Genomic DNA, 22,593 nt, shown 5'->3' on the forward strand with positions numbered 1-22,593 from the left:
ATGAAGTGTAGAATGATGTCTAGAATGATGTGTAGAATGATGTGTAGAAAGATGTGTAGAATGATGCGTAGAATGATGTGTAGAATGATGTGTAGATTGATGTGCAGAATAATGTGTCGAATGATGTGTAGAATGACGTGTAGAATGATGTGTAGATTGATGTGTAGATTGATGTGTAGAATGATGTGTAGAATGATGCGTAGAATGATGTGTAGAATGATGTGTAGATTGATGTGCAGAATAATGTGTCGAATGATATGTAGAATGATGTGTTGAATGGTGTGTAGATTAATGTGTAGAATGATGTGTAGAATGATGTGTAGAATGATGTGTCGAAAGATGTGTAGAATGATGCGTACAATGATGTGTAGAATGATGTGTAGAATGATGTGTAGAATGATGTGTCGAAAGATGTGTAGAATGATGCGTACAATGATGTGTAGAATGATGTGTTGCAAGATGTGTAGAATGATGTGCATAATGACGTGGAGAATCAAGTGCAGAATGATGTGTAGAATGATGTGTAGAATGATGTGTAGATTGATATGTAGAATGATGTGTAGAATGATGGGTAGAATGATGTGTTGAAAGATGTGTCGAATGATGCGTAGAATGATGTGTGAATGATGTGTAAAATGATGTGTAGAATGAAGTGTAGAAAGATTTGTAGAATGATGTGTAGAATGACGCACCGATTGATGTGCAGAATGATGTGTAGAATGATGTGCAGATTGATGTGTAGAATGATGTGTAGAATGATGTGTAAAAAGATGTGTAGAATGATGCGTAGAATGATGTGTAGAATGATGTCTAGAATGATGTGTAGAATGATGTGTAGAAAGATGTGTAGAATGATGCGTAGAATGACGTGTCGAATGATGTGTAGAATGATGTGCAGATTGATGTGTAGAATGATGCGTAGAATGATGTGTAGAATGATGTATAGAATGATGTGCAGATTGATGTGTCGAATGATGTGTAGAATGATGTGTAGAAAGATGTGTAGAATGATGCGTAGAATGATGTGTAGAATGATGTGTAGATTGATGTGCAGAATAATGTGTCGAATGATATGTAGAATGATGTGTTGAATGATGTGTAGATTAATGTGTAGAATGAAGTGTAGAATGATGTGTAGAATGATGTGTCGAAAGATGTGTAGAATGATGCGTACAATGATGTGTAGAATGATGTGTATAATGATGTGTAGAATGATGTGTCGAAAGATGTGTAGAATGATGCGTACAATGATGTGTAGAATGATGTGTTGCAAGATGTGTAGAATGATGTGCATAATGACGTGGGGAATCAAGTGCAGAATGATGTGTAGAATGATGTGTAGAATGATGTGTAGATTGATATGTAGAATGATGTGTAGAATGATGGGTAGAATGATGTGTTGAAAGATGTGTCGAATGATGCGTAGAATGATGTGCAGAATGATGTGTAAAATGATGTGTAGAATGATGTGTAGAATGATGTGTAGAAAGATGTGCAGAATGATGCGTAGAATGATGTGTAGAATGATGTGTAGAATGATGTGCAGATTGATGTGTAGAATGATGTGTGGAATGATGTGTAAAAAGATGTGTAGAATGATGCGTAGAATGAAGTGTAGAATGATGTCTAGAATGATGTGTAGAATGATGTGTAGAAAGATGTGTAGAATGATGCGTAGAATGATGTGTAGAATGATGTGTAGATTGATGTGCAGAATAATGTGTCGAATGATGTGTAGAATGACGTGTAGAATGATGGGTAGATTGATGTGTAGAATGATGTGTAGAATGATGTGTAGAATGATGTGTCGAAAGATGTGTAGAATGATGCGTACAATGATGTGTAGAATGATGTGTAGAATAATGTGTAGAATGATGTGTTGAAAGATGTGTAGAATGATGCGTATAATGATGTGTAGAATGATGTGTTGCAAGATGTGTAGACTGATGTGCATAATGACGTGGAGAATGAAGTGCAGAATGATGTGTAGAATGATGTGTAGAATGATGTGTAGATTGATGTGTAGAATGATATGTAGAATGATGGGTAGAATGATGTGTTGAAAGATGTGTCGAATGATGCGTAGAATGATGTGCAGAATGATGTGTAAAATGAAGTGTAGAATGATGTGTAGAATGATGTGTAGAAGATGTGTAGCATGATGCATATAATGATGTGTAGAATGATTTATAGAATGATGTATAGAATGATGTGTCGAATGAAGTTGTGTAGATTGATGTGTAGAATGAAGTGTAGAATGATATGTAGACTGATGTGTAGAATGCTGTGCAGATTGATGTGCAGAATGATGTTTAGAATGATGAGCAGATTGATGTGTCGAATGATGTGTAGAATGATGTGTAGAATGATGTGTCGAAAGATGTGCAGAATGATGCGTAGAATGACGTGCAGAATGATGTGTAGAATGATGTTCTTAATGATGTGGAGAATGAAGTGTAGAATGATGTGTAGAATGCTGTTGTGTAGATTGATGTGTCGAATGATGTGAAATTGAATTGTAGAATGATGTGTATAATGATGTGTAGAGTGATGTGTCGAATGTTGTGCAGAATGTTGTTTAGAATGATGTGTAAAATGAGGTTTTGATGGATGTCTATCATGATGTGTGCAGCGATGTGTGGAATGCTGTGTAGAATGATGTGCCGAATGATGTGTAGAATGATGATGTGTAGAATGATGTGTAGAATAATGTCGTGTAGAATGATGTGTAAAATGATGTGTCGAATGAAGTGTAGAATAAAGTGTTGAATGATGTGTAGAATGATGTCTAGAATGATGTGTATATAATGTGGTGTAGAATGATGTATAGAATGATTTGTAGAATGATGTGTCGAATGAATTTGCGTAGATTGATGTGTAGAATGATGTGTAGAATGATGTGTAAAAAGATGTGTAGAATGATGCGTAGAATGATGTGTAGAATGATGTCTAGAATGATGTGTAGAATGATGTGTAGAAAGATTTGTAGAATGATGCGTAGAATGACGTGTCGAATGATGTGTAGAATGATGTGCAGATTGATGTGTAGAATGATGCGTAGAATGATGTGTAGAATGATGTATAGAATGATGTGCAGATTGATGTGTCGAATGATGTGTAGAATGATGTGTAGAATGAAGTGCAGATTGATGTGTAGAATGATGTGTAGAATGATGGGTAGAATGATGTGTTGAAAGATGTGTCGAATGATGCGTAGAATGTTGTGCAGAATGATGTGTAAAATGATGTGTAGAATGATGTGTAGAATGATGTGTATAACGATGTGTAGAAAGATGTGTAGAATGATGCATATAATGATGTGTAGAATGATGTATAGCATGATGTGTAGAATGAAGTTGTGCAGATTGATGTGTAGAATGATGTTTAGAATGATGTGCAGATTGATGTGTCGAATGATGTGTAGAATGATGTGTTGAATGATGTGTAGAAAGATGTGTAGAATGATGCGTAGAATGATGTGTAGAATGATGTGTAGAATAATGTCGTGTAGAATGATGTGTAAAATGATGTGTCGAATGATGTGTAGAATAATGTGTTGAATGATGTGTAGAATGAAGTTGCGTAGATTGATGTGTAGAATGATGTGTAGAAAGATGTGTAGATTGATGTGTAGAATGAAGTGTGGAAAGATTTGTCGAATGATGTGTAGAATGACGTGCCGATTGATGTGTAGAATGATGTGTAGAATGATGTGTTGAAAGATGTGTCGAATGATGCGTTGAATGATGTACAGAATGATGTGTAAAATGATGTGTAGAATGATGTGTAGAATGATATGTAGAAGATGTGTAGCATGATGCATATAATGATGTGTAGAATGATTGAAAGAATGATGTATAGAATGATGTGTCGAATGAAGTTGTGTAGATTGTTGTGTAGAATGAAATGTAGAATGATATGTAGACTGATTTGTAGAATGCTGTGCAGATTGATGTGCAGAATGATGTTTAGAATGATGAGCAGATTGATGTGTCGAATGATGTGTAGAATGATGTGTCGAAAGATGTGCAGAATGATGCGTAGAATGACGTGCAGAATGATGTATAGAATGATGTTCTTAATGATGTGGAGAATGAAGTGCAGAATGATGTGTAGAATGCTGTTGTGTAGATTGATGTGTCGAATGATGTGAAATTGAATTGTAGAATGATGTGTATAATGATGTGTAGAGTGATGTGTCGAATGTTGTGCAGAATGTTGTTTAGAATGATGTGTAAAATGAGGTTTTGATGGATCTCTATCATGATGTGTGCAGCGATATGTGGAATGCTGTGTAGAATGATGTGCCGAATGATGTGTAGAATGAGGATGTGTAGAATGATGTGTAAAATAATTTCGTGTAGAATGATGTGTAAAATGATGTGTCGAATGAAGTGTAGAATAAAGTGTTGAATGATGTGTAGAATGATGTCTAGAATGATGTGTATATCATGTGGTGTAGAATAATGTATAGAATGATTTGTAGAATGATGTGTCGAATGAATTTGCGTAGATTGATGTGTAGAATGAAGTGTAGATTGATGTGTAGAATGATGTGTAGAATGATGGGTAGAATGATGTGTTGAAGGATGTGTCGAATGATGCGTAGAATGATGTGCAGAATGATGTGTAAAATGATGTGCAGAATGATGTGTAGAATGATGTGTCGAACGATGTGTAGAAAGATGTGTAGCATGATGCATATAATGATGTGTAGAATGATGTATAGCATGATGTGTAGAATGAAGTTGTGCAGATTGATGTGTAGAATGAAGTGTAGAATAATGTGTAGACTGATGTGTAGAATGATGTGTAGAATGATGTTTAGAATGATGTGTCGAAAGATGTGTAGAATGATGTGTAGAATGATGTGTAGAATGATGTGTTGCAAGATGTGTAGAATGATGTGCATAATGACGTGGAGAATGAAGTTGTGTAGATTGATGTGTAGAATGAAGTGTAGAATGATGTGTAGAATGATGTGCAGAATGATGTGTAGATTGATGTGTAGAAAGATGTTTAGAATGAAGTGCAGATTGATGTGTCGAATGATGTGTAGAATGATGTGTAGAATGATGTGTAGAAGGATGTGCAGAAAGATCCGTAGAATGACGTGTAGAATGATGTGTAGAATGATGTCGAGAAAGGTGTGTAGAATGATGTGTAGAATGATGCGTAGAATGATGTGTAGAAAGATGTGTAGAATGATGCGTAGAATGATGTATAGAATGATGTGTAGAATGATGTGTAGAATAATGTGCAGAATGATATGTAGAAAGTTGTGTAGAATGATGCGCAGAATGATGTGTAGAATGATGTGTAGAATGATGTGTAGAAAGTTGTGTAGAATGATGTGTAGAATCATGCGTAGAATGATGTGTAGAATGATGAGTAGAAAGATGTGTAGCATGATGCATATAATGATGTGTAGAATGATGTATAGTATGATGTGCAGAATGATGACGTGTAGAATGATGTGTGCAATATTGTCGTGTAGAATAATGTGAAGAATGATGTGTAGAATGACGTGTAGAATGACGTATGGAATGAAGTTTACAATGATGTTGTGTAGAATAATGTGTAGAATGATGTGTAGAATGATGTGTAGAATGATATGTAGATTGATGTGCAGAATGATGTGTAAAATGATGTGTAGAATGATGTGCACATTAATGTCATGAATGATGTGTTGAATGATGTCTAGAATGATGTGTAAATCATGTGGTGTAGAAGGAATGGAGAATGATTTGTAGAATGATGTGTAGAATAATGGGTAGAATGATGTGTAGATTGATGTGTCGCAAGATGTGTAGAATGATGCGTAGAATGATGTGTAGAATGATGTGTAGAATGATGCGTAGAATGATTTGTAGAATGATGTGTAGAATGATGTGCAGAATGATGTGTAGAATGATGTGTAGAATGATGTGTAGAATGATGTGCAGAATGACGTGTAAAATGATGTGTAGAATGATGTGCAGAATGATGTGTAGAACGATGTGTAGAAAGATGTGTAGCATGATGCATATAATGATGTGTAGAATGATGTATAGAATGATGTGCAGAATGAAGTTGTGTCGATTGATGTGTAGAATGATGTGTGGAATGATGTGTAGAATGATGTGTAGATTGATGTGTAGAATTATGTTTAGAATGAAGTGCAGATTGATGTGTCGAATGATGTGTAGAATGATGTGTAGAATGATGTGTAGAAAGATGTGCAGAATAATGCGTAGAATGACGTGTAGATTGATGTGTAGAATGATGTGTAGAATGATGTGTAGAATGATGTGAAGAATGATGTGTAGATTGATGTGTAGAATTATGTTTAGAATGACGTCTAGAATGACGTGTCGAATGATGTGTAGAATGATGTGTAGAATGATGTGTAGAAAGATGTGTAGAATGATGCGTAGAATGGTGTGTAGAATGATGTGTAGAATGATGTGTAGAATGCTGTGCAGAATAATGTGCAGAATGATGTGTAGAAAGCTGTGTAGAATGATGCATAGAATGATGTGTAGAATGATGAGTAGAATGATGTGTAGAAAGATGTGTAGAATGATGTGTAGAATGACGCGTAGAATGATGTGTAGAATGAGGAGTAGAAAGATGTGTAGCATGATGCATATAATGATGTGTAGAATGATATATAGAATGATGTGTAGAATGATGACGTGTAGAATGATGTGTGGAATATTGTCGTGCAGAATGATGTGTAGAAATTTGTGTAGAATGATGTGTAGAATGCCGTGTAAAATGACGTATGGAATGATGTGTACAATGATGTGTAGAATAATGTGTGGAATGATGTGTAGAATGATGTGCAGAATGATATGTAGACTGATGTGTAGAATGATGTGTAAAATGATGTGTAGAATGATGTGCACATTAATGTCATGAATGATGTGTTGAATGATGTCTAGAATGATGTGTAAATCATGTGGTGTAGAATGATATGTAGAATGATTTGTAGAATGATGTGTAGAATGATGTGCAGAATGATGTGTAGATTGATGTGTAGCAAGATGTGTAGAATGATGCGTAGAATGATGTGTAGAATGATGTGTAGAATGATGCGTAGAATGATTTGTAGAATAATGTGTAGAATGATGTGCAGAATGATGTGTAGAATGATGTGTAGAATGATGTGTAGAATGATGTGATGAATGATGTGTAAAATGATGTGTAGAATGATGTGCAGAATGATGTGTAGAACGATGTGTAGAAAGATGTGTAGCATGATGCATATAATGATGTGTAGAATGATGTATAGAATGATGTGTAGAATGAAGTTGTGTAGATTGGTGTGTAGACTGAAGTGTAGAATGATGTGTAGAATGATGTGTAGAATGATGTGTAGATTGATGTGTAGAATTATGTTTAGAATGATGTGCAGATTGACTTGTCGAATGATGTGTAGAATGATGTGTAGAATGATATGTAGAAAGATGTGCAGAATGATGCGTAGAATGACGTGTAGAATGATGTGTAGAATGATGTGTAGAATGATGTGTAGAATGATGTGTAGAATGATGTGTAGAATGATGTGTAGAAAGATGTGTAGAATGATGCGTAGAATGGTGTGTAGAATGATGTGTAGAATGATGTGTAGAATGATGTGCAGAATATTGTGCAGAATGATGTGTAGAAAGTTGTGTAGAATGATGCGTAGAATGATGTGTAGAATGATGTGTAGAATGATGTGTAGAAAGATGTGTAGAATGATGTGTAGAATGACGCGTAGAATGATGTGTAGAATGAGGAGTAGAATGATGTGTAGCATGATGCATATAATGATGTGTAGAATGATGTATAGAATGATTTGTAGAATGATGACGTGTAGAATGATGTGTGGAATATTGTCGTGCAGAATGATGTGTAGAATGATGTGTAGAATGATGTGTAGAATGATGTGCAGAATGACGTGTAAAATGATGTGTAGAATGATGTGCAGAATGATGTGTAGAACGATGTGTAGAAAGATGTGTAGCATGATGCATATAATGATGTGTAGAATGATGTATAGAATGATGTGTAGAATGAAGTTGTGTCGATTGATGTGTAGAATGATGTGTAGAATGATGTGTAGAATGACGTGTAGAATGATGTGTAGATTGATGTGTAGAATTATGTTTAGAATGAAGTGCAGATTGATGTGTCGAATGATGTGTAGAATGATGTGTAGAATGATGTGTAGAAAGATGTGCAGAATGATGCGTAGAATGACGTGTAGATTGATGTGTAGAATGATGTGTAGAATGATGTGTAGAATGATGTGAAGAATGATGTGTAGATTGATGTGTAGAATTATGTTTAGAATGATGTCTAGAATGACGTGTCGAATGATGTGTAGAATGATGTGTAGAATGATGTGCAGAAAGATGTGTAGAATGATGCGTAGAATGGTGTGTAGAATGATGTGTAGAATGATGTGTAGAATGCTGTGCAGAATAATGTGCAGAATGATGTGTAGAAAGCTGTGTAGAATGATGCATAGAATGATGTGTAGAATGATGAGTAGAATGATGTGTAGAAAGATGTGTAGAATGATGTGTAGAATGACGCGTAGAATGATGTGTAGAATGAGGAGTAGAAAGATGTGTAGCATGATGCATATAATGATGTGTAGAATGATGTATAGAATGATGTGTAGAATGATGACGTGTAGAATGATGTGTGGAATATTGTCGTGCAGAATAATGTGTAGAAATTTGTGTAGAATGATGTGTAGAATGCCGTGTAGAATGACGTATGGAATGATGTGTACAATGATGTTGTGTAGAATAATGTGTGGAATGATGTGTAGAATGATGTGCAGAATGATATGTAGACTGATGTGTAGAGTGATGTGTAAAATGATGTGTAGAATGATGTGCACATTAATGTCATGAATGATGTGTTGAATGATGTCTAGAATGATGTGTAAATCATGTGGTGTAGAATGATATGTAGAATGATTTGTAGAATTATGTGTAGAATGATGTGCAGAATGATGTGTAGATTGATGTGTAGATTGATGTGTAGCAAGATGTGTAGAATGATGCGTAGAATGATGTGTAGAATGATGTGTAGAATGATGCGTAGAATGATTTGTAGAATAATGTGTAGAATGATGTGCAGAATGATGTGTAGAATGATGTGTAGAATGATGTGTAGAATGATGTGCAGAATGATGTGTAAAATGATGTGTAGAATGATGTGCAGAATGATGTGTAGAACGATGTGTAGAAAGATGTGTAGCATGATGCATATAATGATGTGTAGAATGATGTATAGAATGATGTGTAGAATGAAGTTGTGTAGATTGGTGTGTAGAATGAAGTGTAGAATGATGTGTAGAATGATGTGTAGAATGATGTGTAGATTGATGTGTAGAATTATGTTTAGAATGATGTGCAGATTGACTTGTCGAATGATGTGTAGAATGATGTGTAGAATGATATGTAGAAAGATGTGCAGAATGATGCGTAGAATGACGTGTAGAATGATGTGTAGAACGATGTGTAGAATGATGTGAAGAATAATGTCGTGTAGAATGATGTGTAAAATGATGTGTAGAATGATGTATACATTAATGTCATGAATGATGTGTTGAATGATGTCTAGAATGATGTGTAAATCATGTGGTGTAGAATGATATGTAGAATGATTTGTAGAATGATGTGTAGATTGATGTGCAGAATGATGTGTAGCAAGATGTGTAGAATGATGTTTAGAATGATGCATAGAATGATTTGTAGAATGATGTGTAGAATGATGAGCAGAATGATGTGTAGAATGTTGTGTAAAATGATGTGTAGAATGATGTGCCGAATGATGTGTAGAATGATGATGTGTAGAATGATGTGTAGAATAATGTCGTGTAGAATGATGTGTCGAATGATGTGTAGAATAAAGTGCTGAATGATGTGTAGAATGATGTCTAGAATGATGTGTATATCATGTGGTGTAGAATGATGTGTAGAATGATTTGTAGAATGATGTGTCGAATGAATTTGCGTAGATTGATGTGTAGAATGATGTGTAGAATGATGTGTAGAATGATGTGTAGAATGAAGTGTAGATGATTTGTAGAATTATGTGTAGAATGACGTGCCGATTGACGTGTAGAATAATGTGTAGAATGATGTGCAGATTGATGTCTAGAATGATGTGTAGAATGATGTGTAGAAAGATGTGTAGAATGATGCGTAGAATGATGTGTAGAATGATGTGTAGAATGATGTGCAGATTGATGTGTCGAATGATGTGTAGAATGATGTGTAGAATGAAGTGTAGATTGATGTGTAGAATGATGTGTAGAATGATGGGTAGAATGATGTGTTGAAAGATGTGTCGAATGATATGTAGAATGATGTGCAGAATGATGTGTAAAATGACGTGAAGAATGATGTGTAGCATGATGCATATAATGATGTGTAGAATGATGTATAGCATGATGTGTAGAATGAAGTTTTGCAGATTGATGTGTAGAATGCTGTGTAGATTGATGTGTAGAATCATGTTTAGAATGATGTGCAGATTGATGTGTCGAATGATGTGTAGAATGATGTGTAGAATGATGTGTAGAAAGATGTGCAGAATGATGCGTAGAATGATGTGTAGAATGAAGTGTAGAATGATGTGTAGAATGATGTGTAGAATGATGTGTCGAAAGATGTGTAGAATGATGCGTAGAATGATGTGTAGAATGATGTATACATTAATGTCATGAATGATGTGTTGAATGATGTCTAGAATGATGTGTAAATCATGTGGTGTAGAATGATATGTAGAATGATTTGTAGAATGATGTGTAGATTGATGTGCAGAATGATGTGTAGCAAGATGTGTAGAATGATGTTTAGAATGATGCATAGAATGATTTGTAGAATGATGTGTAGAATGATGAGCAGAATGATGTGTAGAATGTTGTGTAAAATGATGTGTAGAATGATGTGCCGAATGATGTGTAGAATGATGATGTGTAGAATGATGTGTAGAATAATGTCGTGTAGAATGATGTGTCGAATGATGTGTAGAATAAAGTGCTGAATGATGTGTAGAATGATGTCTAGAATGATGTGTATATCATGTGGTGTAGAATGATGTGTAGAATGATTTGTAGAATGATGTGTCGAATGAATTTGCGTAGATTGATGTGTAGAATGATGTGTAGAATGATGTGTAGAATGATGTGTAGAATGAAGTGTAGATGATTTGTAGAATTATGTGTAGAATGACGTGCCGATTGACGTGTAGAATAATGTGTAGAATGATGTGCAGATTGATGTCTAGAATGATGTGTAGAATGATGTGTAGAAAGATGTGTAGAATGATGCGTAGAATGATGTGTAGAATGATGTGTAGAATGATGTGCAGATTGATGTGTCGAATGATGTGTAGAATGATGTGTAGAATGAAGTGTAGATTGATGTGTAGAATGATGTGTAGAATGATGGGTAGAATGATGTGTTGAAAGATGTGTCGAATGATATGTAGAATGATGTGCAGAATGATGTGTAAAATGACGTGAAGAATGATGTGTAGCATGATGCATATAATGATGTGTAGAATGATGTATAGCATGATGTGTAGAATGAAGTTTTGCAGATTGATGTGTAGAATGCTGTGTAGATTGATGTGTAGAATCATGTTTAGAATGATGTGCAGATTGATGTGTCGAATGATGTGTAGAATGATGTGTAGAATGATGTGTAGAAAGATGTGCAGAATGATGCGTAGAATGATGTGTAGAATGAAGTGTAGAATGATGTGTAGAATGATGTGTAGAATGATGTGTCGAAAGATGTGTAGAATGATGCGTAGAATGATGTGTAGAATGATGTATACATTAATGTCATGAATGATGTGTTGAATGATGTCTAGAATGATGTGTAAATCATGTGGTGTAGAATGATATGTAGAATGATTTGTAGAATGATGTGTAGATTGATGTGCAGAATGATGTGTAGCAAGATGTGTAGAATGATGTTTAGAATGATGCATAGAATGATTTGTAGAATGATGTGTAGAATGATGAGCAGAATGATGTGTAGAATGTTGTGTAAAATGATGTGTAGAATGATGTGCCGAATGATGTGTAGAATGATGATGTGTAGAATGATGTGTAGAATAATGTCGTGTAGAATGATGTGTCGAATGATGTGTAGAATAAAGTGCTGAATGATGTGTAGAATGATGTCTAGAATGATGTGTATATCATGTGGTGTAGAATGATGTGTAGAATGATTTGTAGAATGATGTGTCGAATGAATTTGCGTAGATTGATGTGTAGAATGATGTGTAGAATGATGTGTAGAATGATGTGTAGAATGAAGTGTAGATGATTTGTAGAATTATGTGTAGAATGACGTGCCGATTGACGTGTAGAATAATGTGTAGAATGATGTGCAGATTGATGTCTAGAATGATGTGTAGAATGATGTGTAGAAAGATGTGTAGAATGATGCGTAGAATGATGTGTAGAATGATGTGTAGAATGATGTGCAGATTGATGTGTCGAATGATGTGTAGAATGATGTGTAGAATGAAGTGTAGATTGATGTGTAGAATGATGTGTAGAATGATGGGTAGAATGATGTGTTGAAAGATGTGTCGAATGATATGTAGAATGATGTGCAGAATGATGTGTAAAATGACGTGAAGAATGATGTGTAGCATGATGCATATAATGATGTGTAGAATGATGTATAGCATGATGTGTAGAATGAAGTTTTGCAGATTGATGTGTAGAATGCTGTGTAGAATGCTGTGTAGATTGATGTGTAGAATCATGTTTAGAATGATGTGCAGATTGATGTGTCGAATGATGTGTAGAATGATGTGTAGAATGATGTGTAGAAAGATGTGCAGAATGATGCGTAGAATGATGTGTAGAATGAAGTGTAGAATGATGTGTAGAATGATGTGTAGAATGATGTGTCGAAAGATGTGTAGAATGATGCGTAGAATGATGTGTAGAATGATGAGTTGCAAGATGTGCAGAATGATGCGTAGAATGTTGTGTAGAATGATGTGTATAATGCAGATGTGTAGAATGATGTGTAGAATGATGTGTAGAATGATGTGTATAATGATGATGTGTAGAATGATGTGTAGAATATTGTCGTGTAGAATGATGTGTAGAATGATGTGTAGAATGATATGTAGAATGATGTATGGAATCATGTGTACAATGATGTTGTGTAGAATAATGTGTGGAATGATGTGAAGAATGATAATGTCGAGAATGATGTGTAAATCATGTGGTGTAGAATGATGTGTAGAATGATTTGTAGAATGATGTGTAGAATGATTTGTCGAATGATGTGTAGAAAGATGTGTAGAATGATGCATAGAATGGTGTGTACAATGATGTGTAGAATGATGTGTAGAATAATGTGTATAAGATGTGTAGAATGATGTGTAGAATGACGTGCAGAATGATGTCTAGAATGATGTGAGGAATGACTTGTAGAATGATGTGTAGAATGATGTGCAGAATGTTGTGTAGAATGATGTGTAAAATTTTTTTCTAGAATGATGTGTAGAATGATATGTAGAATGATGAGTAGAATGATGTTGAGTAGATTAATGTTTACAATGAAATGTAGAATGTTGTGTAGATGATGTGTAGAATGATGTGTAGAATGATGTGTAGAATGATGAGTAGAATGATGTAGTGTCGATTAATGTTTCGATTGAAAATGTAGAGTGATGTGTACAATGATGTTGTGTAGAATAATGTGTGGAATGATGTGCAGAATGATGATGTGTAGAATGATGTGAAGAATAATGTCGTGTAGAATGATGTGTAAAATGACGTGTAAAATGATGTGTAGATTAATATCATGAATGATGTGTTGAATGATGTCTAGAATGATGTGTAAATCATGTGGTGTAGAATGATATGTAGAATGATTTGTAGAATGATGTGTAGAATGATGTGTATAATGATGTGTAGATTGATGTGTAGCAAGATGTGTAGAATGATGCGTAGAATGATGTGTAGAATGATGTCCAGAATGATGCATAGAATTATTTGTAGAATGATGTGCAGAATGATGTGCAGAATGATGTGTAGAATGTTGTGTAAAATGATGTGTAGAATGACGTGTCGAATGATGTGTAGAATGATAAGTAGAATGATGTTGTTCAGATTAATGTTTAGAATGAAATGTAGAATGATGTGTAGATGATGTGTGGAATGATGTGTAGAATGATTTGCAGAATGATGTGTTGAATGATCTGTAGAATGATGTGTAGAATGATGTATAGAATGATATGCAGAATTATGTTGAGCAGAATGATGTGCAGAATGAGGTGTAGAATGATGTGTAGAATGACGTGTAGAATGAAGTGTAAAATGATGTGTAGAATGATGTGTAGAATGATAGGGTGAATGATGTGTAGAATGACGTCGAGAGTGATGTGCAGAATGATGTGTAGAATGATGAGCAGAATGTGTAAAATGATGCGTTCAATGACATGTACAATGATATGTAGAATGATGATGTGTGGAATGATGTGCAGAATGATGTGTAGAATGAAGTGTTGAATAATGTGGAGAATGATGTGTAGAATGACGTGTAAAATGATGTCGAGAATGATGTGTAGAATGAAGTATAGAATGATCTTTCGAATGATGTTGTGTAGAATGATGTGCAGAATGATGTGCAGAATGATGTGTTGAATGTTGCGTAGAATGATGAGCAGGGTGATGTTGTGTGGAATGATGTGTAGAATGATGTGTAGAATGATATGTAGAATGATGTGCAGAATGATGTGTAGAATGATGTGTAGAATGATGTGTAAAATGTCTTGTAGAATGATGTGTCGAATGATTTGTAGAATGATGTGCAGAATGATGTGTATAATGATGTGTAGAATGATGTGTAAAATGTCTTGTAGAATGATGTGTCGAACGATGTGTCGAGTGATGTGTGGAATAATGTGTCGGTTGATTTGTAGAATGATGAGTCGAATGATGTGTCGAATGATTTGTAGAATGATGAGCAGAATGATGCTGTGTAGAATGATGTGTAGAATGATATGTAGAATGATGTGTAGAATGATGTGTAGAATGATGTGTGGAATGATGTGTAGAATGATGTGTGGAATGATGATGTGAATAATGATTTGTAGAATGATGTTTAGAATGATGTGTAGAATGATGTGTATAATGATGTGGAGAATGAAATGCAGAATGATGTGTAGAATGCTGTTGTGTAGATTGATTTGTCGAATGATGTGAAGATTGAATTGTAGAATGATGTGTATAATGATGTGTAGAATGATGTGTAGAATGATGTGTAGAATGATGTATTGTAAGATGTGTCGAATGATGGGTAGAATGATGTACTGAATGAAGTTAAAATGATGTGTAGAATCATGTGTAGAATGATGTGTAGAACGATGTAGAAAGATGTGTAGCATGATGCATATAATGATGTGTAGAATGATGTATAGAATGATGTGTAGAATGAAGTTGTGTAGATTGATGTGTAGAATGAAGTGCAGAATGACGTGTAGAATGAAGTGTAAAATGATGTGTAGAATGATGTGTAGAATGATAGGGAGAATGATTGTAGAATGACGTGTAGAATGATGAGCAGAATGTGTAAAATGATCCGTACAATGACGTGTACAATGATATGTAAAATGATGATGTTTGGAATGATGTGCAGAATGATGTGTAGAATGAAGTGTAGAATAACGTGAAGAAAGATGTGTAGAATGACGTGTAAAATGATGTGGAGAATGATGTGTAGAATGACGTGCAGAATGATGTGTATAATGTTGCGTAGAATGATGAGTAGGATGATGTTGTGTGGAATGATGTGTCGAATGATGTGTAGAATGAAATGTAGAATGATGTATAGAATGATGAGCAGAATGATGTTGAGTAGAATGATGTGTAGAATGATGCGGAGAATGATGTTGTGTAGAATGATTTGTAGAATGATGTGCAGAATGATGTATAGAATGATGTGTAGAATGATGTGTAAAATGACTTGTAGAATGATGTGTCGAACGATGTGTAGAGTGATGTGTAGAATAATGTGTCGAATGATTTGTAGAATGATGAGTCCAATGATGTGTCGAATGATGTGTAGAATGATGAGCAGAATGATGTTGTGAAGAATGATGTGTAGAATGATGTGTGGAATGATGATGTGTATAATGATGTGTAGAATGATGTTTAGAATGAGGTGTAGAATGATGTGCATAATGATGTGGAGAATGAAGTGCAGAATGATATGTAGATTGCTGTTGTGTATATTGATTAGTCGAATGATGTGAAGATTGAATTGTAGAATGATGTGTATAATGATGTGTAGAATGATGTGTAGACTGTTGTGCAGAATGTTGTGCAGAATGATATGCAAAATGAGGTTTGGATGGATGTCTATCATGATCTGTGCAGCGATGTGTAGAATGCTGTGTAGAATGATGTGCCGAATGATGTGCAGAATGATGATGTGTAGAATGATGTGTAGAATATTGTCGTGTAGAATGATGTGTAAAATGATTTGTCGAATGATGTGTGGAATGATGTGTAGAATGACGTGTAGAATGAAGTATGGAATGCTGTGTACAATGATGTTCTGTAGAATAATGTGTGGAATGATGTGTAGAATGATGATGTTTTGAATGATGTGTAGAATGATGTCTAGAATGACGTGTAAATCATGTGGTGTAGAACGATCTGTAGAATGATTTGTAGAATGATGTGCAGATTGATGTGTAGAATGATGTGAAGAATGATGTGTAAAAAGATGTGTAGAATGCTGCGTAGAATGATGTTTAGAATGATGTCTAGAATGATGTGTAGAATGCTGTGTAGAAAAATGTGTCGAATTATGCGTAGAATGATGTGTAGAATGATGTGTAGAATGATGCGAAGGTTTATTGTGTCGAATGATGTGCAGTATGATGGGTAGAATGATGTGTAGAATGATATGTAGAATGATGTATAGAATGATGAGCAGAATGATGTTGAGTAGAATGATGTGTAGAATGATGCGTAGAATGATGTTGTGTAGAATTATTTGCAGAATGATGTGCAGAATGATTTATAGAATGATGTGTAGAATGATGTGTAAAATGACTTGTAGAATGATGTGTCGAACGATGTGTAGAGTGATGTGTAGAATAATGTGTCGAATGATTTGTTGAATGATGAGCAGGATAATGTTGTGAAGAATGATGTGTAGAATGATGTGTAGAATGATATGTAGAATGATGTGTAGAATGATGTGTAGAATGATGTGTGGAATGATGATGTGTATAATGATTTGTCGAATGATGTGAAGATTGAATTGTAGAATGATGTGTATAATGATGTGTAGAATGATGTGTAGAATGTTGTGCAGAATGTTGTTTCGAATGATTTGTAAAATGAGGTTTCCATGGATGTCTATCATGATCTGTGCAGCGATGTGTGGAATGCTGTGTAGAATGATGTGCCGAATGATGTGTAGAATGATGATGTGTAGAATGATGTGTAGAATATTGTCGTGTAGAATGATGTGTGGAATGATGTGTAGAATGATGTGTAGAATGACGTGTAGAATGATGTATGGAATGATGTGTACAATGATGTTGTGTAGAATAATGTGTGGAATGATGTGTAGAATGAAGATGTGTAGAATGATGTGTAGAATATTGTCGTGTAGAATAATGTATGGAATGATGTGTAGAATGATGATGTGTAGAATGAAGAGTAGAATAATGTCGTGTAGAATGATGTTTAAAATGATGTGTCGAATGATGTGTAGAATAATGTGTTGAATGATGTGAAGAATGATGTGTAGAAAGATGTGTAGAATGATGCGTAGAATGATGTGTAGAATGACGTGTAAACTGATGTGTAGAATGATGTGTAGAATGATGTGTAGAATGATGTGTAGAAAGATGTGTAGAATGATGCGTAGAATGATGTGTAGAATGACGTGTAAACAGATGTGTAGAATGATGTGTAGAATGAAGTTGTGTAGATTGATGTGTAGAATGATGTGTAGAATGACGTGTAGAATGATGCATAGAATGATGTGTAGAATGATGTGTAGAATGATGTGTAGAATGATGGGTAGAAAGATGTGTACAATGATGCGTAGAATGATGTGCAGAATGATGTGTAGAATGATGCGTAGAATAACGTGCAGATTGATGTGCAGAATGAAGTGTAGAATGAATTGTAGAATGATGTGTAGAAAGATGTGTAGAATGATGCATAGAATGATGTATGGAATGATGTGTACAATGATGTTGTGTAGAATAATGTGTGGAATGATGTGTAGAATGAAGATGTGTAGAATGATGTGTAGAATATTGTCATGTAGAATAATGTATGGAATGATGTGTAGAATGATGATGTGTAGAATGAAGTGTAGAATAATGTCGTGTAGAATGATGTTTAAAATGATGTGTCGAATGATATGTAGAATAATGTGTTGAATGATGTGTAGAATGATGTCTAGAATGATGTGTAAATCATGTGGTGTAGAATGATGTGTAGAATTATTTGTAGAATGATGTGTCGAATGAAGTTGCGTAGATTGATGTGCAGAATGATGTGTAGAATGATGTGTAGGATGATGTGTAGAATGAAGTGTAGAAAGATTTGTAGAATGATGTGTAGAATGACGTGCCGATTGATGTGTAGAATGATGTGTAGAATGATGTGCAGATTGATGTGTAGAATGATGTGTAGAATGATGTGTAAAAAGATGTGTAGAATGATGCGTAGAATGATGTGTAGAATGATGTCTAGAATGATGTGTAGAATGATGTGTGGAATGATTTGCAGATTGATGTGTCGAATGACGTGTAGAATGATGTGTAGAATGATGTGTAGAATGATGTGTAGAATGATGTGTAGAAAGATGTGTAGAATGATGCGTAGAATGATGTGTAGAATGACGTGTAAACTGATGTGTAGAATGATGTGCAGAATGAAGTTGTGTAGATTGATGTGTAGAATGATGTGTAGAATGACGTGTTGAATGATGCATAGAATGATGTGTAGAATGATGTGTAGAATGATGTGTAGAATGATGGGTAGAAAGATGTGTACAATGATGCGTAGAATGATGTGCAGAATGACGTGTAGAATGGTGTGCAGATTGATGACTCGAATGATGTGTTGAATGATGTGTAGAATGATGTGTAGAAATATGTGTAGAATGTTGCGTAGAATGATTTGTCGAATGATGTGTAGAATGATATGTAGAATGATGTGTCGAATGATGTGTAGAATGATGTGTAGAATGATGTGTAGAAAGATGTGCAGAATGATGCGTAGAATGACGTGTAGAATGATGTGTAGAATGATGGGTAGAATGATTTGTAGAATGATGTGTAGAATGATGCGTAGAATAACGTGCAGATTGATGTGCAGAATGAAGTGTAGAATGAATTGTAGAGTGATGTGTAGAAAGATGTGTAGAATGATGCATAGAATAATGTGTGGAATGATGTGTGTAGGATGTGTAGAATGATGTGTAGAAAGATGTGTAGAATGATGCGTAGAATGATGTGTCGAATGATGTGTAGAATGATGTATAGGATAATGTGTAGAATGAAGTTGTGTAGTTTGCTGTCTAGAATGATGTGTAGAATGATGTATAGAATGATGTAGAGAATGATGTGTAGAATTATGTTGTGTAGAATGATGTGTAGAATGAAATGTAGAATGATGTATAGAATGATGTGCAGAATGATGTTGATTAGAATGATGTGTCGAATGATGTGTAGAATGATGTGTGGAATAATGTGTAGAAAGACGTGTAGAATGATGTGTAGAATGATGTCATCCCACTGCAAAACAGATACAATGCTTTGAGTGCTATTGAGGGGGATGACTCATCAGGAGAGGGCAGCAGCAGCCAAGTTCATGGCAACGTGGCTGGCTCTGTTGCACGGGAGGGCAGGAAAAAGAGTGGGGGAGCGATAGTGATAGTGGATTCAATTGTAAAGGGTATAGATAGGCGTTTCTGCGGCCGCAACCGAGATTCCAGGACGGTATGTTGCATCCCTGGTGCAAGGGTCAAAGATGTCTCGGAGCGGGTGCAGGACATTCTAAAATGGGAGGGAGAACAGCCAGTTGTCGTGGTGCACATTGGTACCAACGATATAGGTAAAAAAAGGGATGAGGCCCTACGAAATGAATCTAAGGAGCTAGGAGCTAAATTAAAAAGTAGGACCTCAAAAGTAGTAATCGATGGATTGCTACCAGTGCCACGTGCTAGTCAGAGTAGAAATCCCAGAATAGCTCAGATGAATACGTGGCTTGAGCAATGCTGCAGCAGGGAGGGATTCAAATTCCTGGGGCATTGGTACCGGTTCTTGGGGAGGTGGGACCAGTACAATCCGGACGGTCTGCATCTGGGCAGAATTGGAATCAATGTCCTCGGGGGAGTGTTTGCTAGTGCTGTTGGGGAGGAGTTAAACTTATATGGCAGGGGGATGGGAACCAATGCAGGGAGATAGAGGGAAACAAAAAGGAGGCAAAAGCAAAAGACAGAAAGGAGATGAGGAAAAGTGGAGGGCAGAGAAACCCAAGGCAAAGAACAAAAAGGGCCATTGTACAGCAAAATTCTAAAAGGACAGAGGGTGTTAAAAAAGCAAGCCTAAAGGCTTTGTGTCTTAATGCAAGGAGTATCCGCAATAAGGGGGATGAATTAACTGTGCAAATAGATGTTAACAAATCTGATGTGATTGGGATTACGGAGACGTGGCTCCAGGATGATCAGGGCTGGGAACTCAACATCTAGGGGTATTCAACATTCAGGAAGGATAGAATAAAAGGAAAATGAGGTGGGGTAGCATTGCTGGTTAAGGAGGAGATTAAGGCAATAGTTAGGAAGGACATTAGCTTAGATGATGTGGAATCTATATGGGGAGAGCTACAGAACACCAAAGGGCAAAAAACGTTGGTGGGAGTTGTGTACAGACCTCCAAACAGTAGTAGTGATGTTCAGGAGGGCATCAACAGGAAATTAGGGGTGCATGCAATAAAGGTGCAGCAGTTATAATGGGTGACTTTAATATGCACATAGATTGGGCTAACCAAACTGGAAGCAATACGGTGGAGGAGGATTTCCTGGAGTGCATAAGGGATGGTTTTTTTAGACCAATGTGTCGAGGAACCAACTAGGGGGGAGGCCATCTTAGACTGGGTGTTATGTAATGAGAGAGGATTAATTAGCAATCTCGTTGTGCGAGGCCCCTGGGGGAAGAGTGACCATAATATGGTGGAATTCTGCATTAGGATGGAGAATGAAACAGTTAATTCAGAGACCATGCTCCAGAACTTAAAGAAGGCTAACTTTGAAGGTATGAGGCGTGAATTGGCTGGCATGGATTGGCGAATGACACTTAGGGGGTTGACTGTGGATGGGCAATGGCAGACATTTAGAGACCGCATGGATGAACCACAACAATTGTACATTCCTGTCTGGAATAAAAATAAAAAAGGGAAGGTGGCTCAACCGTGGCTATCAAGGGAAATCAGGGATAGTATTAAAGACAAGGAAGTGGCATACAAATTGGCCAGAAATAGTAGCGAACCTGGGGACTGGGAGAAATTTAGAACTCAGCAGAGGAGTACAAAGGGTTTGATTAGGGCAGGGAAAATGGAGTATGAGAAGAAGCTTGCAGGGAACATTACGACGGATTGCAAAACTTTCCATAGATATGTGAAGAGAAAAAGGTTAGTAAAGCCAACCTTTGTCCCCTGCAGTCAGAATCAGGGGAAGTCATAACGGGGAACAAAGAAATGGCGGAGCAATTGAACAAGTACTTTGGTTCGGTATTCACTAAGGAGGACACAAACAACCTTCCACTTATAAAAGGGTCGGGGGGTCTAGTAAGGAGGAGGAACTGAGGGAAATCCTTATTAGTCGGGAGATTGTGTTGGGGAAATTGATGGGAATGAAGGCCGATAAATCCCCAGGGCCTGATGGACTGCATCGCAGAGTACTTAAGGAGGTGGCCTTGGAAATAGTGGATGCATTGACAGTCATTTTGCAACATTCCATTGATTCTGGATCAGTTCCTATAGAGTGGAGGGTAGCCAATGTAACCCCACTTTTTAAAAAAAGAGGGACAGAGAAAACAGGGAATTATAGACCGGTCATCCTGACATCGGTAGTGGGTAAAATGATGGAATCAATTATTAAGGATGTCATAGCAGTGCATTTGGAAAGAGGTGACATGATAGGTCCAACTCAGCATGGATTTGTGAAAGGGAAATCATGCTTGTCAAATCTTCTGGAATTTTTTGAGGATGTTTCCAGTCGAGTGGACAAGGGAGAACCAGTTGAAGTGGTAGATTTGGAATTTCAAAAGGCGTTCGACAAGGTCCCACACAAGAGATTGATGTGCAAAGTTAGAGCACATGGGATTGGGGGTTGTGTGCTGACATGGAGTGAGAACTGGTTGTCAGACAGGAAGCAAAGAGTCGGAGTAAATGGATATTTTTCAGAATGGCAGGCAGTGACTAGTGGGGTACCGCAAGGTTCTGTGTTGGGGCCCCAGCTGTTTACACTGTTCATTAATGAGTTAGATGATGGGATTAAATGTAGTATCTCCAAATTTGCGGAT

This window comes from Pristiophorus japonicus, chromosome 33, assembly GCF_044704955.1.
Source record: "Pristiophorus japonicus isolate sPriJap1 chromosome 33, sPriJap1.hap1, whole genome shotgun sequence".
Lineage (NCBI taxonomy): Eukaryota > Metazoa > Chordata > Chondrichthyes > Pristiophoridae > Pristiophorus > Pristiophorus japonicus.